At 27.3% G+C, this 20,011-nt stretch overlaps 1 protein-coding gene and 2 long non-coding RNA genes across 4 annotated transcripts in view; 1 reads left to right on the forward strand and 2 right to left on the reverse strand.

The window, feature by feature from the left end:
* The window catches only part of LOC107452561 (uncharacterized), a 314,006-nt gene that overhangs the window by 130,542 nt on the left and 163,453 nt on the right, over positions 1-20,011 (forward strand). The window lies entirely within an intron of this gene.
* LOC147808155 (uncharacterized) lies at positions 7,255-18,497 on the reverse strand. Its single transcript, XR_015434743.1, has 2 exons — positions 18,281-18,497; positions 7,255-9,058 (listed from the first exon to the last, which is right to left on the reverse strand). It is a non-coding gene; the product is annotated as an uncharacterized LOC147808155 (long non-coding RNA).
* On the reverse strand, positions 12,003-18,136 carry LOC147808156 (uncharacterized). The gene is made up of 2 exons (XR_015434742.1): positions 17,786-18,136; positions 12,003-15,316 (listed from the first exon to the last, which is right to left on the reverse strand). It is a non-coding gene; the product is annotated as an uncharacterized LOC147808156 (long non-coding RNA).

Consider the following 20,011-nt stretch of genomic DNA (forward strand, 5'->3'; position numbering starts at 1 on the left):
GATTCTAATTTTTTTAGTCAAGGCTCAAAAACCATTAAAAAAATCCGAATTTTTTCTGAGTTACATTGAAAAAATAGTGTTTTTCATATAAAATAGTGTTTTACTGTTTTGTAGTTACGGAGCACATTGATTAGTGCTCTGTAATTTTACAGAAATTTTAAACATTAGTAGCAAAATTTATTTTTATTAGAAATTTCTGGCACTCCATAAAGCATTGTTCTTTTCAAATATATTTTAATAAACTCTTAGAATGCGTTAATAATAAAACGACTGAACTTGTATCAAATTTCCTAATTTTATTAAGAGGAATAAAATTCCAAGAATAAAATCTAAAAAGCCTAATAAATTTTACCAAACAATTCAGATAATTATTTTTTTCGGTTAAGAACATTATTTTTCAAAAAAGGTGATAGGTTTGGAAAAATATTTTTAGTTTTAAGCTTTATATAATGCAATAAAATTTTACTTTCTGTTCTCTAAATTTCCATCTTGTTATCAGAGTTGGCAATCTGAGATATCTTTTGTCAGGAACGTTTTATATTCATTCTATTGTATTTTGCTTCAATTAAGTATTTCCGTGCTTGCTTTCTTTCATGAAGAAAAAACCATATTGTTACAAAGTTAGAAATTGTTACGAAGTTTTTTTTGTACCGCCTTACTATATCAAAATGGTAATAGCAATTGCTATACATATACTTCCGCCTTACTGTATCAAACTGATTCATTTGCACAGTGGTACTGTAGTATTCTATGAATAGAATTTTTTTTAAAGCATCTATTAACAACTCATTGTATTTTACTTGTTTTCAATCATTTCGTGTGTAGGAAAACAATAAATTAATATTGATTGTTTTAATTTCATTATCTGTTTTTGTCAAGATTCAGTAACAAAGCTAAAAATCTCAATTTTTTCTGGATCTGATTGATAAACAAGTGTCTCATATCGTATTTTACTGTGTTGCAATTACTGAACACGTCGTTGAGTTTTTTGCAATTTATTTTTATTAAGCTTTCCCGGCATGTATTAAAACGATGTTCATTTGAAAAATATTTTTATAAACTTTAATAAAGAGTAAATAATAAAAAGACTTTATGATATCGAATTTCCCAATTTTATTTAGATGATTGAAGTTCCAAGAATAAACTCAGAAAAGCAAAATTTTACCAAGCAATTGAAAAGACTTTTTTCTGAAAAAACGAGTCATATTTTTGGAACAATAAGATCAGTCTTAAGCTTTGTATAATGCAATAAAATTTTACTTTCGGTTCTCTAAACTTGCATCTTGTTATCAGAGTTGGCCATCTGAGATATCTTTTGTTAGGAACGTTTTATATTCATTCTATTGTGTTTTGCTCCAATAAAATACTTCCGCGCGTGCTTTCATCGAAGGAAAGTACAATATCTCGAAAGTTGTTATGAAGAATTTTTTTTGCACAGCCTTACTATATCAAAATGGTTGCTGCAATTGTCAATAGATTTGAATCTAATGGGGCTGGTAGGGAAAATTGTGTTCATTTTCCCTTCTCTTTCCCTTTTCAGTGGTAGAGTTCAGAACGTCAAACGGAATATGAGGAACTGAGATGGAATGAAAAAAAAAAGATAAAAAGCAGATAAGTAGAGAAAAAAAAAGAATAAAAGACAGACCACAAACAAGAATCAGGAAATGCATTCGAAGCTTCTCTTGGAACAAACGATTGCAATATCGGGAATCGATAACTCTATGTCTTGTTTAACTGAGACTACGCTGTTCATTGGAATTGGTATTGGGAGAAAGATTTCTTAGAAAAACTGTTCGTTTCTTTTCTTACCGCTGAAATGCAAACAAGCAAGCGTATTTCTTTTCACGAATTGTCAATCTACTGCCTTAGCATTTCTTGTAACGATCAATAGAACATAATAGAAATATCGACATTCTTTCGGCAGAAATGTAGCTTTTATTTAAAACCATTATAAACTGAAGATATTGCTCAAAACGTTAAGAAACACCCCTTCTCAATTTCAATTTAAAAAAAAATAATATCAATATTTTTTTAATATAACTCTTTTATTTTTGAACTATTGTATGCGTTTTTAACTTCATTACACATACTAAATATTCGCATATACGTGACGAAAACAAATGCAAAATTTATTTAAGAAAATAAATCATACTATTACTAAAATACTTTTTTCTGATAATTTCGGGTTTTTGCTATTTTTTCGATAGATTTTTATTCCTTTTTTCTGATTTGTTTTGATGTTACATGACGTTTACTCAAAACAGTTGGTTACATGATGTTTGAAGTTTTGATATTTGGTCTTACGACGGGTAGTTTCGACTAATGGAGGACATTTTAAATATTTCTTAATGAAAATTGTATTTTCATTCATGGAAATGCTTCAAACAATTGTGAAATGATTTTTATCTGGTTTCTCTGATTTACTGGTCACTTGCAGCGCCATCTGTTCAAGCATTTTTGACTTTAAAACGTGACGTGTTTGAGGAAATATTTATGATTTACCGTGTGGGTTTGACTCAAGAAATTTTACTTGTTAAAATGTTTTAAAATGAATATCAGTGTAATTCAAAATGCTTTCAAATAAAACAGAAACATTTTTATTTTACAATCGTTGTTTTTCACATATATTTCATTAAGAAACTAGTTAATAAATGTGACTTTTTAACTAAACAAAAAGAATTGTGTTAGAAATCAAAACAATATAAATGCATTTAAAATTATTTATTTAATTTAAAAAATCTCAGATTATTAAGATGTTCTCTGTTTATGAAAAGACTATAAGCACTTTAAACCTTTAAAATTAAAAGATATTGTTCGCAAAGTTAAAAAACACCCTTTATGAGTGTTTTCTTTAAAAAAAATGTTCCATTAATATTTTTAAAAACATTATAAATTTAATTTTAATTTTAATCACTGTTTGTGCATGCTTGTTCCTTAATTACTTATAATAAATATTATAGGATTGTTGAAAATTATAACCTTAATAAATCACTTTCATTTTGCATAAAATTTTGTTCTAGAAATAATAAAAAAAACAAAAACTATTTAAGAAACAACTTTTTAGCTAAGCGAAATGTCTTATGCTCATAAATTGAAGCAAAATAAAAGATATTTGAAACTATTTTTTTAAACAAATTTTCACAATTCGCAAAAAGAAAAAAGTGTTTAAAACCATTAGATTTTTAGCACATTCGTTTAAAATGTTACCACTTATGAGTCTTGGATATGTATATCCATTTGTATAGCGTATGCGTATCTAGTTGAAATGTAAATACGAAATTACTTTTTTAATTAATTATAAGTAAAGAGGTAATTTGATCAAAACAATAACTAAAAAACTTTCATCAGTTTGATACATGATTTAAAGTCAAAATTTGAAATCATTTAAACATTTGTATTTCTAAAACTGAGAAAATATGCTTAGCACCCTCTCTATTATTCTCTTTGAAATTATGTTGATGTAATCCAGCTCATTACAAAGGACATAGAATAAGTAATAATGGCGGTGTCATTTGGAAGATATTATGATTTATGACCAAGAGTGGAGAGTGTAAGATATAGATACCGGAAGAGGTGTGGTACTCCAGTTAATCTCGAAAGTATGGCAGTAATAAAGTAATCAAATATAAGACGGCAACGAGAGAATGAAACACTAAGCGAATGTAAACAAATTAAACTAATTTAAGTGACTTAAAACATGTTTCAAAACAAAAATTTATACCGTTATGATATAATGATGAAAGTAAAATGCTCGTCTCTATTCACGAATGTACTTTACTCAGAAATAACCAGAAAAATAACTGTATTTTAATCGTTGTAATTGTATGCTTTAATAACCGGCTCCCGTTGCATTTTTAGAAATATCATAAGCATCAAAAAATTGAAAGTGCAAAATACCATTATATTTTACTATAATATTTAACTATGATAGTTAAAGATCATAGAATATAGTGGCGACTTAATTATGAGGATTCAGTACGGTTACTTATGTTGTCAGTACATTGGAAAGAAACTGCAGAACGGATTAAATATGCATCATTGATATGTTGATCGAAGCTCAGAAAATATCAGAACTTCTGTGTTCAGAAACACTGGAATATATTCCACATTCATGGATTATGTGTTTTAGTGTTACTTATGTCACATAGTAAACCTCTAAAATTACGTATGTTAATTATTTTGATTTTCACACGAAAATGTGAAATATAAAAATAATTGCGTGTTTCAAACTGGAACAGAAGAAATTATTTTTTAATATAACATTTATAGGGATCTTATTATTGTATTAAATGCATGCAAAAAATGAATATTCAAATGAATACACTTTAAAAACATGAATACACTCTAAAAAATGAATATTCAAATACGAAGCTTTTATCATTTCTGATGAAACCGTTTCCTACCACTATATGCTAAGAGCAAACACCCAGTCCAAGAGACAAAGTAACTGTCGTCACTTCTTCGAAGAATTAAATTTCGTCGAATTTAATGAAATATTTTGTAATTTTATTTATTTCCCAAAAAGAAGAAAACCTAGTAAAAATTAATGTATCAAACTTTTCTAATAACGAGGTAAACATGGGCACCTATAGGTGTCGCAACACAACGAGTATATATAAAACAGAGAGAAGTATTTCACCCATGCTCAAAGAGGGATTCTTACTCCGGATCTTCTTTTACGAGGCCAAATCCTTGACCACTATACAACACGTCGGTTTAATTCATATATATTTTTTGCGTCTACTCTTTGTTCTAGTTTCGTCAATCTAGTTAACAATCTCCCACAATGCACTACGATGGGGATTCGAGTTAAAGAAACATTTTCGTCATATATTTTGGATTTCGTGTTTCATTACAAATCATGTGATTTCGTGACGAAACAATTTTTAAAATTAACGAAATACTGCTGAAGAACTGCTGAATCGTCAAAAGGAAGAAATTTTTTTTTGAGTTCGTAATTGCTTATAACATATTTTTCGAAATTATTGGATTTATTTGTACATATACAATATTAAATAAATGATTTTGTTCTTTTTTTTAGCACATACTTAACATAATAAAAGAACATAATCAAAAAAGAAGTTTAAAGAAGAAACCTATCGTCTTTTAAACTATTGGTTTCAATAATAGTTCTTATGTTAACAAAAAGAATGATAAAAGTTGAAAAATCGAAAAAGAGAAATTTTTACAGTCATTTTCTATTCCATTTCTATTATTTTTTAAACAATATAATCCAAAGAGCTTAAGTTTTAAATAAAAGGAAGATTTAAGAATACATTGCTTGCATTATAAATTATTCAATAGTAACTGTTTGGAAACGGATTTATTGAGTTGTGCTACACTTTAAAGCTTTTCTTAACACATTTCTTTTCAAAGAACTGTTCAAATAAAAAGAATTAGAAACTTAAAATGATGCTTGAATAAAGAGTGATTAAAGCTATTCTTGCTTAAAATACGCCTATTAATGACATATTTAAAATCTAAATTACGTATTTTATGTAATTTCTTTTCACAGCATTCCTGGGGGAAAACGACTCAGAAACATCTTGGAAATAACAAATTCGATGAATAATAAAATTATTACAAACCATTACTAACAAATGTAAAATTATTAATTATTAAACGAATGGAAATAAATATTTTCAATCTCATAAAAGCTTTCATAATAATTGCATATATTTTGACATTTGATTTGTTTAGGAAAAAAAACCTAAAAAACTAATTAGATCTTAAACCTGATTATCTCTAAAAGAACCTAAAACATTCGCCAGGAAAAAATATTTTTGTTTAAGTTTTTAATAAAGAAGACTGTCATTTACTTGTTTCAATAAATTTCATTATCCCAAAATTGAAATTCTCTTAAGAAAATGAAATTAAAGAAAACACTGACTTCTTAGTGAGCGTAATTTGATTACTTATCCGACTTTAAATCTTATCTTCCATTTATTTGAAGTGTAGTAATTAAAATAACACAACTGGAATAACTGAATTATCGATTATGCATATATTTAAACCTTTCATCAGTTTAGCCTAGCAGATTTATAATCCATTAAATATAAATAGCCCATTCAAGACTTTCAGAGCTGTATTTTCCGAATAATCCGATAAAAGGATTCTATTCGAATTAATTAAGAACCTTTTATTTCCACCACAGAATAACAAATGAATCATTATCTTCGAAATTCTTAAAGATTAATGAAAAAAACTGGCTTTATTTATTTAGTTCTAATCGATTATGAATTCCAAGAAGCAGGTGGTATCATACAGGAATTTGACCCATGTATTATTCAGTAAAGAATTTCTTTCTGTCTTTAAGGGAATTAGAAAATACACTTGTGCTTTTAATTTAGACTTTTCTGCTAAGTAAGTTTTGTTTTAATGCGGAAGAATGTTTAATATGCCATAAAGCTTCATTTTTTAACCTTTTCTTGAGAAGTTAATTTTATTTTTTTAGGTTCTAATTACTTTATTTCATTTTGGCTAAAAAATGTCTGTGTACACTCTAAAAACTGTACCGCTGATTTCAGAGGCACATTTGGATCGTTTGTGCCTCTGAATTTTAAGGGCACAACGTGCCTTTAAAAATGAAAGGCACAATGTACCTCTGATTTCAGAGGCACATTTGGATCGTTTGTGCCTCTGAATTTTAAGGGCACAACGTACCTTTAAAAATGAAAGGCACAATGTACCTCTGATTTCAGAGGCAAAATCAGATGTACCTCTTAGCTTGAAAGGTACATTGTACCTTAGATTTTGCTTTTATGAACCACTCATTGAAATAAGCATTTAGTGGAACCAAAACCTGTTATTTACCAGATTTGAACACACTTTTTTTTTACCCATTCGTAATTTGCTTGCACTTCATATAAAAAGGGGTTTACACTATTACCAAGATATTAATTATAATAATTCTTAATGAAAAATATTTCCCAATTCTTTGAATATTGGCCACTTGAGGTGATCATCTCAAGGGATTCCATCTAATGCTTTTTCATAGGCAATTATAAAATATGTAAATTTATACAATTTCTTTAATTATGTAGCGTTTAATGATACTTCAACAATTACAATGATGTTTTTCTAATCAGATATAGGTATAAAAAATATTTCTGTTAAACCAAGTCAATATAATTCATGGATTTTTTTTCCAAAAAGTATCCTCAAAATGGAAATTTCTTATAAATTTAGATATTTTTTAAATATTTAGAGATTCAATAAAATAGCTTTATAAGAATCAAAATTAAACACTAAATATCATGAAATCTAATATCTTTTATTTTCACACATAAAGAACAATATTACATAATTTAGTAACAGTTGCACACAAATATGGAAAAATATAGAACTTTCACAATATTTTAAAATTATAGATGTAGATTTTGAACAATTTGTATGTTTTATAACATCAAATATGTTTAATCAAATGACTTTACAAGTGTAAAATCAAAGATTTCTTTCTATTGAAATGAATTTTTTTTTAAAAGCCTGATTTTGGCGAAGCATATTAACCCATTAGGCGCCATCATTCCCATTTTGGGAACATTAGCTTTCAATTTTTTTAGAACTAACTGTACTTAATATTACTTAATTGACAATTTTATTTGAGCTCTGAATATATGAAAAGAATTTTGCAATTTTTTTTGAAAGCTTGTTTCAGAATTTTTATTTTTTATAGTATTTTAAAAATCGTGAAATTCCGCATTTTTATCCCCAATCATTAAACATGCATTTGTTTTATAAATATTATTAAAATAAAAATTATTTTAACTTAAACTTGATTACAACAATCTAATGTACTAAATAAAATTAGCCCATAGAGAAAATGTACAATGGCTAGTTTACAATTGAAGAAAAAAGACCTTGTTCCCTTTTGAGGGAAAGTATTGGCGAAAGCTGTTTTCAAACGAAAAACAAGATGCAGATTATTTTAGCAGAAAAAATATTTTTTCATGACAATAATATATGCACTAATTTAATAACGCAGAACATAGCGTCGATTCAGGTTTATCTTTATATTACTACACTAATCTAATACGTTGCCAAAAATAAACCTCAATCTATGTTTATTTCCTCCCCTCAAACACGATAAAACATCTGCATTTTTCAATCTCTCCCCCATTCATTGCACGTTTACTCCTCCCCAACAGCAAAATGACTCTAAATTTCTATTTGCATTTTTATAAAATAATTAATTTATAATAAATTTGTATTATGTTTAAAAGTTTCCTACAGAAAAATCTATCATAAAAAATTTCTAACATTTTCCTTTGGCTAAGAATTTTAAAATCTGGCAAATAATTTGAAATACTTAGTATAGGCTATGTATATATATATAGTAATATCATAATTAAAGGTCAATAAAGAAAAAGTGCAGGTAAAAAAAGAAAACACAACACCGGAAGCAAAATTATAATGGTAAACACACTTAATACAATGAGTAATTTAACCAGTGAGAATGGCCAAAACCAAATTTACAAAAATTATAATAATTTAAAATAAAACAAAATTAAAAAAATTAGCACTATAATGAGAAAATAAAATATCATAGTAAAAGGTGATAACATATAGATAAATTTGCTTTACAGAGTGGAACAACTGTAAGTCAATTTTACTTGGAAATGGTAAGATTCGTTTAATGCAGACCCTTATAAAAAAGTCCACATGTTTCGCAGAGAACTTTTATTAAAACATTTTCCAAATTTTGAAAAAAATCAAATGACACACATTTTTCTTTCTTTTAGTTTTCACTAGTTATTAATACAGAATCACAATAATTCAGAGAAATAGCAACGGACATTTAAAGGTTGTATCCGGAAGAAAAAATGCTCAACACTTTGCCGGGGGAGGTACATGGGCAAAGCATTTGCAGAGGAGGCCTGATCAAATCCTTCCCACAGCATCCACATTATTTATAGTTTAGCATTGACCACAGTGCTGATGTAAAATACCCTCCGAGGTAGTTGGATCATGGGTTTGAGTCCCCTGGACGCCAGACTAACTGTAGCAGGCTTAGTGGTTTTCCTCTCCATGTCAGTGTTTTGTCATGCATTCATCTCGGCTAGAACATTTAAAACAGGACTTATCAATGTAAGAGTATTTTATTTGAATAAGTTGTTAAAAGTTTCTATCACAATGTACACAAATACATTCATGAAGATTTTATTACATTAAGAATAGGTTTAGCTAAAATAATTTTTATATATAATATTATTGAACTAATTTAACACGTTGAATGCCATAGGGGTCACCGGTGACTGGTGCCTAGATTATTCGAAACACATAACTCGAATAAATTTTTAATGCTCTAATTTTTTTTAATATTATTATTACTAAAATGGTTTGAAGAAATAATTGTAATATGTACTGAAAAAATCATTTTGGCCACACGGACAAGCCATGTAAAATTAGTGTGGCATTCAACATGTTAAAGAAAAAAAAAGTGTAAATCTATCTAAGCTTAAATACATAAGAAAGTGCAAGGATTGTTCTTAACACAAAACAAAATTGGAGTCAACAAAGAAAATTCAAATGTAAATCGAAAAGTAATTATTTATAAAAATATTTAATAATTAAAAACATTTTTTTGCATTTACTGGAACACAGTCGAGACAAAAAGTAACAGCAAAAAAAACTATTAATCATTTAGTTATACTAATAATATAAATTTAGATTACACAAACATTAAATTGTCTTTCAGAGAGCAAAAAAAAAAAAATTTCACTGTATCAAGTTTATACACATATCAATCCTTACAATCAATATATTTTCTTTCTAAATATTGTTATCAAAATTGCTTCGCTTCATATTTTTTTTACTACAGTTCAGGAAAAGCATTAGTTATAGATTAATAAAAGTTTTTTGATAATGTTATTCTAAGTAACACAGGTAAGGTAGCAATAACAATAAAAAAAAATAAAAGTTTCTTAAAAATTATTATCACTGATGCTGAATTAGAAAGTTTTACTAGGTAGCTTTTCGTAGCAAGAAAACATGGAGTATAAAGTGTTGAGCATTGAATATGAAGTACCAAATATTTTTTAAATAAAGTATTCAGTATATATCGATAAAGCATTAAGAATTTATCTTGGAAAATGCCAGTGACACAACAGCGATTCTGCATATCTAATCCATTTGTGATCCAATGAATGTTATGCAAATAATTTTTTTATTTTTTATATATAGTTATTGATATCAAAATTATGTAAATTAAACTGCTCTAGTTAGCAATACTTTAATATTTTTCAAAAAGTTCAAGCTGTTAAGTACTTGGCATTATATTATTTTAAACAAAGAGCAAGGTACTCATCACCGCCCATCACTCAACCATGACCAAAAATCCTATTTCTAGGGCTTTACTTTTTAACGGCCATGGTTAAAATGCCATGTAATTTTGATACTGGTCAGATAAAGTGGACTCCGCTTGAGCTAGCTCGTTTGAACCTTCTGCACGATAACCAATGAGAGAACTTTCAGTTGTGGCGGAATTTATATGCAAAGTATACACGCCAGTTGTTTTATACATTGCCAGGATCTAACTCATTACCCTAGTTCTCTAATAAGCAGTGTGAAAGATAATTTAACCAGCTGTGCCACAAGAGCACCCTGGAGCAAGCTATTAATCCTTTTTAAAAATCAAATAAATTAAATTTCAATTTGAAATGTTACAATTTTTAAAAGGAGTTTCACAGTCGTAAATAATTATATATCCCATGTTATCTATTTTGAGTCATAAATTCAAAACTAAAATTTGAAATTATACACTGAAAGCTGTGATGTTAGAATAAAACATTTTTAAACATTACTTTTTCAAAAAAAATAATAACTAATTAAAAATTTATAAATCATTAGAAGATTGCCTTTTTCGCCCATGCTTACACCATATTTAAAATATAAATAAAGCATAATCTTATTTTTTTCTTCAGGTTTATATCAACTGTAAGTTTAGTAACAGTTTGAAATAATTATAATTAGATATCAATGTCAATTGTTTTCTAAAATAGCTAATAATTGAAAGTATACTTTTCATAATTATAATAAAAATTCGAAAACATTCTTCGTTGTTTTTTAAATTATTCAATCATTCTGTGAGAGAATTTCTGTGATAGCTCTCGAATGTAAACTAAGATAAACAAAAAAGCAAATTGGTATTTCAAATAAAAATGATTTCTTATTCATAGCTATCGCCACATTGAAAACCTCATACAAAATTATAATCAAACACTACAGAACAAATATAGGGCACTTTAAAAACATTCCTCTTAATATTATAATGATAAAACATAAATAATACAACTACAACAGAAATTTAAACATAACTACACTCTAAAAACTGTACCGCTGATTTCAGAGGCACATTTGGATCGTTTGTGCCTCTGAATTTTAAGGGCACAACGTGCCTTTAAAAATGAAAGGCACAATGAACCTCTGATTTCAGAGGCAAAATCAGATGTACCTCTTAGCTTGAAAAGTACATTGTACCTTAGAATTTGCTTTTATGAACCACTCATTGAAATAAGCATTTAGTGGTACCAAAACCTGTTATTTACCAGATTTGAACACACTTTTTTTTTTTACCTATTTGTAATTTGCTTGCACTTCATATAAAAAGGGGTTTACACTATTACCAAGATATTGATTATAATAATTCTTAATGAAAAATATTTCTGAATTCTTTGAATATTGGCCACTTGAGGTGATCATCTCAAGGGATTCCATCTAAGGCTTTTTCATAGGCAATTATAAAATATGTAAATTTACACAATTTCTTTAATTTATTATGTAGCGTTTAATGATACTTCAACAATTTCAATGATGTTTTTCTAATCAGATATAGGTATAAAAAAATAATATTTATTTCTGTTTATTCCAAGTCAATATAATTCAGGGATTTTTTTCCAAAAAGTTATCCTCAAAATGGAAATTTCTTATAAATTTAGATATTTTTTAAATATTTAGAGATTTAATAAAATAGCTTTATAAGAATCAAAATTAAACACTAAATATCATGAAATCTAATATCTTTTATTTTCACACATAAAGAACAATATTACATAATTTAGTAACAGTTGCACACAAATATGGAAAAATATAGAACTTTCACAATATTTTAAAATTATAGATGTAGATTTTGAACAATTTGTATGTTTTATAACATCAAATATGTTTAATCAAATGACTTTACAAGTGTAAAATCAAAGATTTCTTTCTATTGAAATGAATTTTTTTTTAAAAGCCTGATTTTGGCGAAGCATATTAACCCATTAGGCGCCATCATTCCCATTTTGGGAACATTAGCTTTCAATTTTTTTAGAACTAACCCAAGTTCGTGATTTTTTTTAAAAAAATCAGATTTTTTTGATTTAAATCAGATTTTTTTGATTTTTATTCAAATACACTGTAAGAACTTTAATTTATGATTAAAAAAACTTTATAAATGCTTAATCAAAATTAATAATAAAACTATATTATAACAATATTTAGAACAATATTTTAACTTACTAAAATAATTTTTCATTATAATACATAGCTTTGAATGCATAGCAACCATTTTGAAACAAATGCATGATTGAAATTTAAGGACTAGTTCAAATAGAAAATTTAAAGAATACTTTAGTAGTCTGTCTAGGTTTTTCAAAGATAACTATTTTGTGAAAATGTAGACATAATTTTTGAAAATTAAAAATTTGGATTTATCTTTTCTTACGAGACACAAAAATAAAATGTTGAGAAAAAAGTATTTTGTGGAATTGTTCTACCGTTTTTCCTAAAGTTGTGTAGGTACCGGTAAACGGTAGTAAATTTCACTTGGACAGACCCCTGTACTTTAACTATTCAAACAGAGTTTCAATTAGCAAACCATAATCTTAATTTAAAATTTCCTTTTTTTTCCGTTTGATTTTTAAAATGACAAAATAAATGTAACAGATTGTGTTTATAAATGTAGTCATTCATCAAAAAATAAATATTTAATCTATATATTTTTATATTAAAATATTCACTTTTAATTCTATATCAAAATAGATACGTTAAGCTAAAAATATTTTTTTTTAAAAAATCTATGTACTCATAGGAATTTTTTTCCACAAAATTTCGTTATAGAAAATCAGATGTCAAAGATACTGTAAACATATTATGAGCAAAAATACCAGTTAATAACCCTACTGTTTCAAATAGAGTTTGAAAGGGAAGAATGACACTATATCAGGAAAAAAATATCTGAATTTATTGGCCTTTTTCTTTTCTTTCTATTTTTGGCAAATTGGGTATTTTCTTTTTAATATGCTTTTGAAAAAGCTTCAAAAATATACATTTTCCACCAATAAATATAATGTAGATTTTAATTCCATGCTTTTTCTTTCAAACGGTAGAATTTTAATTAACAATATTTACATTATTTTTTGAAAAAATTCATGTTTAATAATTACTTTCTACAGCTATGCAAGTCTATATTAAGACAGCATTAAATGTTTACTTTAATCTGTGCTTTCAATCTCAAGAATTAAAAGACTTTTAAAATTGTAATTTTCAATATGTTGGAATTTAACACACACCAAGAAAGAAAGTAATTTCGTTAACTAAAATTAATTAATGCAACAATTTATTTAAAATAAATTTTGAAACTAAGAGAAGAAAATAATAAAAGTATCAATAATTTAAAACACTGTTTTTTAACTTTTATAATCAATATATATAAAAAAAAATTAGTTGATTTAAATCAATGATTTTTTTAAAAAAATCATTTGATTTAAATCATGATTTAAATCGTGATTTAAATCAAGCTGATTTAAATCAACAAACCCTGGAACTAACTGCACTTAATATTATTTAATTGACAATTTTATTTGAGCTCTGAATATATGAAAAGCATTTTGCAATTTTTTTTGAAAGCTTGTTTCAGAATTTTTATTTTTTATAGTATTTTAAAAATCGTGAAATTCCGCATTTTTATCCCCAATCATTAAACATGCATTTGTTTTATAAATATTATTAAAATAAAAATTATTTTAACTTAAACTTGATTACAACAATCTAATGTACAAAATAAAACTAATCCATAGAGAAAATGTACAATGGCTAGTTTACAATTGAAGAAAAAAGACCTTGTTCCCTTTTGGGGGAAAGTATTGGCGAAAGCTGTTTTCAAACGAAAAACAAGATGCAGATTATTTTAGCAGAAAAATATTTTTTCATGACAATAATATATGCACTAACTTAATAACGCAGAACATAGCGTCGTTTCAGGTTTATCTTTATATTACTACACTAATCTAATACGTTGCCAAAAATAAACCTCAATCTATGTTTATTTCCTCCCCTCAAACACGATAAAACATCTGCATTTTTCAATCTCTTCCCCATTCATTGCACGTTTACTCCTCCCCAACAGCAAAATGACTCTAAATTTCTATTTGCATTTTTATAAAATAATTAATTTATAATAAATTTGTATTATGTTTAAAAGTTTCCTACAGAAAAAATCTATCATAAAAAATTTCTAACATTTTCCTTTGGCTAAGAATTTTAAAATCTGGCAAATAATTTGAAATACTTAGTATAGGCTATGTATATATATATATATATATATATAGTAATATCATAATTAAAGGTCAATAAAGAAAAAGTGCTGGTAAAAAAAGAAAACACAACACTGGAAGCAAAATTATAATGGCAAACATACTTAATACAATGAGTAATTTAACCAGTGAGAATAGCCTAAACCAAATTTACAAAAATTACAGTTTAAAATAAAACAAAATTAAAAAAAATTAGCACTATAATGAGAAAATAAAATATCATAGTAAAAGGTGATAACATATAGATAAATTTGCTTTACAGAGTGGAACAACTGTAAGTCAATTTTACTTGGAGATGGTAAGATTCGTTTAATGCAGACTCTTATAAAAAAAAGTCCACATGTTTCGCAGAGAACTTTTATTAAAACATTTTCCAAATTTTGAAAAAAATCAAATGACACACATTTTTCTTTCTTTTAGTTTTCACTAGTTATTAATACAGAATCACAATAATTCGGAGAAATAGCAACGGACATTTAAAGGTTGTATCCGGAAGAAAAAATGCTCAAGTTAAACACTTTGCTGGGGGAGGTACATGGGCAAAGCATTTGCAGAGGAGGCCTGATCAAATCCTTCCCACAGCATCCACATTATTTATAGTTTAGCATTGACCACAGTGCTGATGTAAAATATCCTCAGAGGTAGTTGGATCATGGGTTTGAGTCCCCTGGACGCCAGACTAACTGTAGCAGGCTTAGTGGTTTTCCTCTCCATGTAAGTGTTTTATCATGCATTCAGCTCGGCTAGAACATTTAAAACAGGACTTATCAATGTAAGAGTATTTTATTTGAATAAGTAGTTAAAAGTTTCTATCACAATGTACACAAATACATTCATGAAGATTTTATTACATTAAGAATAGGTTTAGCTAAAATAATTTTTATATATAATATTATTGAACTAATTTAACACGTTGAATGCCATAGGGGTCACCGGTGACTGGTGCCGAGTTTTTTCGTAGCGCCACTGGGGTCACCGATGAACGGCGAAACCTCGATTATTCGAAACACATAATTCGAACAAATTTTTAATGCTCTAATTTTTTTTATATTATTATTATTACTAAAATGAATATACTGAATATACTGAAAAAATCATTTTGGCCAGACGGGCAAGCCATGAAAATTAGTGTGGCATTCAACATGTTAAAGAAAAAAAAAAGTGTAAATCTATCTAAGCTTAAATACATAAGAAAGTGCAAGGATTGTTTTTAACACAAAACAAAATTGGAGTCAACAAAGAAAATTCAAATGTAAATCGAAAAGTAATTATTTATAAAAATAATTATTATTTATAAAAATATTTAATAATTAAAAACATTTTTTTGCATTTACTGGAACACAGTCAAGACAAAGTAACAGCAAAAAAAAAACTATTAATCATTTAGTTATACTAATAATATAAATTTAGATTACACAAACATTAAATTGCCTTTCAGATAGCAAAAAAAAAAAAAAAAAAAAAAAATTTCACTGCATCAAGTTTATACACATATCAATCCTTACAATCAATATATTTTCTTTCTAAATATTATCAAAATTGCTTCGCTTCATATTTTTTTTACTACAGTTCAGGAAAAGCATTAGTTATAGATTAAAAAAAGTTTTTTGATAATGTTATTCTAAGTAACACAGGTAAGGTAGCAATAACAATAAAAAATAAAAAAAAGTTTCTTAAAAATTATTATCACTGATGCTGAATTAGAAAGTTTTACTAGGTAGCTTTTCGTAGCAAGAAAACATGGAGTATAAAGTGTTGAGCATTGAATATGAAGTACCAAATATTTTTTTAATAAATTATTCAGTATATATCGATAAAGCATTAAGAATTTATCTTGGAAAATGCCAGTGACACAACAGCGATTCTGCATATCTAATCCATTTGTGATCCAATGAATGTTATGCAAATAATTTTTTTATTTTTTATATATAGTTATTGATATCAAAATTATGCAAATTAAACTGCTCTAGTTAACAATACTTTAATATTTTTTAAAAAGTTCAAGCTGTTAAGTACTTGGCATTATATTATTTTAAACAAAGAGCAAGGTACTCATCACCGCCCATCACTCAACCATGACCAAAAATCCTATTTCTAGGGCTTTACTTTTTAACGGCCATGGTTAAAATGCCATGTAATTTTGATACTGGTCAGATAAAGTGGACTCCGCTTGAGCTAGCTCGTTTGAATCTTCTGCATGATAACCAATGAGAGAACTTTCACTTGTGGCATAATTTATATGCAAAGTATACACGCCAGTTGTTTTATACATTGCCAGGATCTAACTCATTACCCTAGTTCTCTAATAAGCAGCGTGAAAGATAATTTACCAGCTGTGCCACAAGAGCACCCTGGAGCAAGCTATTAATCCTTTTTAAAAATCAAATAAATTAAATTTCAATTTGAAATGCTAAAATTTTTAAAACGAATTTCACAGTCATAAATAATTATATATCCCATGTTATCTATTTTGAGTCATAAATTCAAAACTAAAATTTGAAATTATACACTGAAAGCTGTGATGTTAGAATAAAACATTTTTAAACATTAGTACTTTTTTCAAAAAAAATAATAACTAATTAAAAATTTATAAATCATTAGAAGATTGCCTTTTTCTCCCATGCTTACACCATATTTAAAATATAAATAAAGCATAATCTTATTTTTTTCTTCAGGTTTATATCAATTGTAAGTTTAGTAACAGTTTGAAATAATTATAATTAGATATCAATGTCAATTGTTTTCTAAAATAGCTAATGATTGAAAGTATACTTTTCATAATTATAATAAAAATTCGAAAACATTCTTCGTTGTTTTTTAAATTATTCAATCATTCTGTGAGAGAATTTCTGTGATAGCTCTCGAATGTAAACTAAGATAAACAAAAAAGCAAATTGGTATTTCAAATAAAAATGATTTCTTATTCATAGCAATCGCCACATTGAAAACCTCATACAAAATTATAATCAAACACTACAGAACAAATATAGGGCACTTTAAAAACATTCCTCTTAATATTATAATGATAAAACATAAATAATACAACTACAACAGAAATGTAAACATAACTAGGGTTAGCTCTCTCGCTTAAACATTTTTATAAGATTTGTAGCATTAATAATTCACTAATAAAAATTGAAATGTATTAATAAAAAAGATGCCGTCGTTACTTAGGAATTAATATAAAAATAAGATACAAGTATTAAACTTACCAAATTCAAGCATTTTTATAACATCAATAGAGCACATTTGTAGAAAACTTCTTCCATCGGTAGCGTGGATGCGAGGGGACAGAAAACGTATTTCGTCATAAAATTTTTCACTGATGTGCGCATGCGCTTGTTCTCCGTTACATGATCGTACCGAAGAAAAAGAAATGAAGCGAATTTCAGAGGCACGAAAGTCTTTTTGTACCGCGCATTGACTGGCGTTTGCTTTGGTACCTTTAATTTGTAGTGGTGCCTCTCATTTTTAAAGGCACATTAGTTATGTGCCTCTTACGCGAGAAAATACACGGTACATTTAGCCTGTGCCTCTGAAATCAGAGGTACAGTTTTTAGAGTGTAGGGTTAGCTCTCTCGCTTAAACATTTTTATAAGATTTGTAGCATTAATAATTCAGTAATAAAAATTGAAATAAATTAATAAAAAAGATGCCGTCGTTACTTAGGAATAAATATAAAAATAAGATATAAGTATTAAACTTACCAAATTCAAGCATTTTTATAACATCGATAGAACACATTTGTAGACAAACTTCTTCCATCGGTAGCGTGGATGGGAAGGGACAGAAAACGTATTTCGTCATAAAATTTTTCACTGATGTGCGCATGCGCTTGTTCTCCGTTACATGATCGTACCGAAGAAAAAGAAATGAAAGGCACAAAAGTCTTTTCGTACCGCGCATTGACTGGCGTTTGCTTTGGTGCCTTCAATTACTCGTGGTGCCTCTCATTTTTAAAGGCACATTAGTTATGTGCCTCTTACGCGAGAAAATACACGGTACATTTAGCTTGTGCCTCTGAAATCAGAGGTACAGTTTTTAGAGTGTAGAATAATATTAGAATTATAGATAATAACTAATTATACTTAGAATATATATAATAACAAATTTATTTTAAGATTTAAAAAACAAATTAATGTTAAGAAAGCTAAATAACAGAAAGTTACAATCTCTTCGTCTGCTCACACGGCTATTTCCGAAAATTGGAGAGCTTTTCAATGTTGCATTAATATAGCCAAAGCAAAATATATCAATACAATCCTTTCTTGCTTTCTCTGTAATTTTATCTTTATCTATTATTAAATGGGTTCTATGTACTTGCAGCTTATACGCATATTTAATAAGCTTTCCTAATTTATTTATTTATATATATATATATATATATACTCTGTGTGTATCGAAAATTAGTCATGGCATTATTGCTTCTAATAATGTGTTAAAAAATTAGAATAAGAAGGTATAGCTGCAGTCAATTCTGGATGATTACGTATAGTAAAAGCTTAATTTCGTTAATATAGTAAATATAGTATTATGATTACGTAAGTATAGTTAATGTTTATTTCTTTACATTTATGTGTATATAATCTGACCACGGTAAATACGCATATATTTGTTAACCGGTCGAAAATGAATTGCAAGTGACTGGATATGTACATGAAATACAGTGTTTGTTTATGAAAACTGCGTATGTGTTTGTAAGTTCCTTACACAAATCAATGCAATTCGGAAACTATTTGCCCCACATTTGTTGTGCTCGTAAAGAGACACGTCGTGTCCGTCTACTTTATAACCCCTTCTGACCATTAGTTTACGCAACACATTTGCTATGCACCTACACTAGCGTGCAAATGATTTTGGTCAACGCTTGAAAGGCATTTTAGCCTTTCCATACTGCGTTTTTAATTTTTTTATCTCTTATTTGTAGAGATGATTTGCGTTTTATTTAGTCATGCCAACATATATGTTACACTTGATTTCAGAATTTTTACTTTTCTTGCAATTTAATGGAAAATGTAATCTCTCTGGATTAAATTTAAATCTTCGCACTCAGTTCAGCTGAATATTTCTTTTTTAATATAATTCGAGTCTTGTTAGAACTAATTCTTCAAAAATAAATGTTAACATTAAATTAAAGTTAAAATCACTATTTCCGTAAGCAAATATGCAAAACTTGTGCTTATATGTTGGAATTGTATGTTTCAATTGTATTTTCATCCAGTTCTTAAATATAAGAAAAACGCTACACGAAAAACAGATACCGACTGATATGAAAATTGCATTTGATTTAATAAGACTTTCAAAGAGCTAACTTTGCTTTCCGGTTGATAAGCACATTAAGAATGATTAGGAATAAAATTATACATTATTTATTACATTTCCAATCAACCATGTATAATAGTGAGTTTTACCAAAGACTTTTGCACGCTTGTGTATAG

This window comes from Parasteatoda tepidariorum, chromosome 6, assembly GCF_982258835.1.
Source record: "Parasteatoda tepidariorum strain Cologne lab strain chromosome 6, Ptep-v5.0, whole genome shotgun sequence".
Lineage (NCBI taxonomy): Eukaryota > Metazoa > Arthropoda > Arachnida > Araneae > Theridiidae > Parasteatoda > Parasteatoda tepidariorum.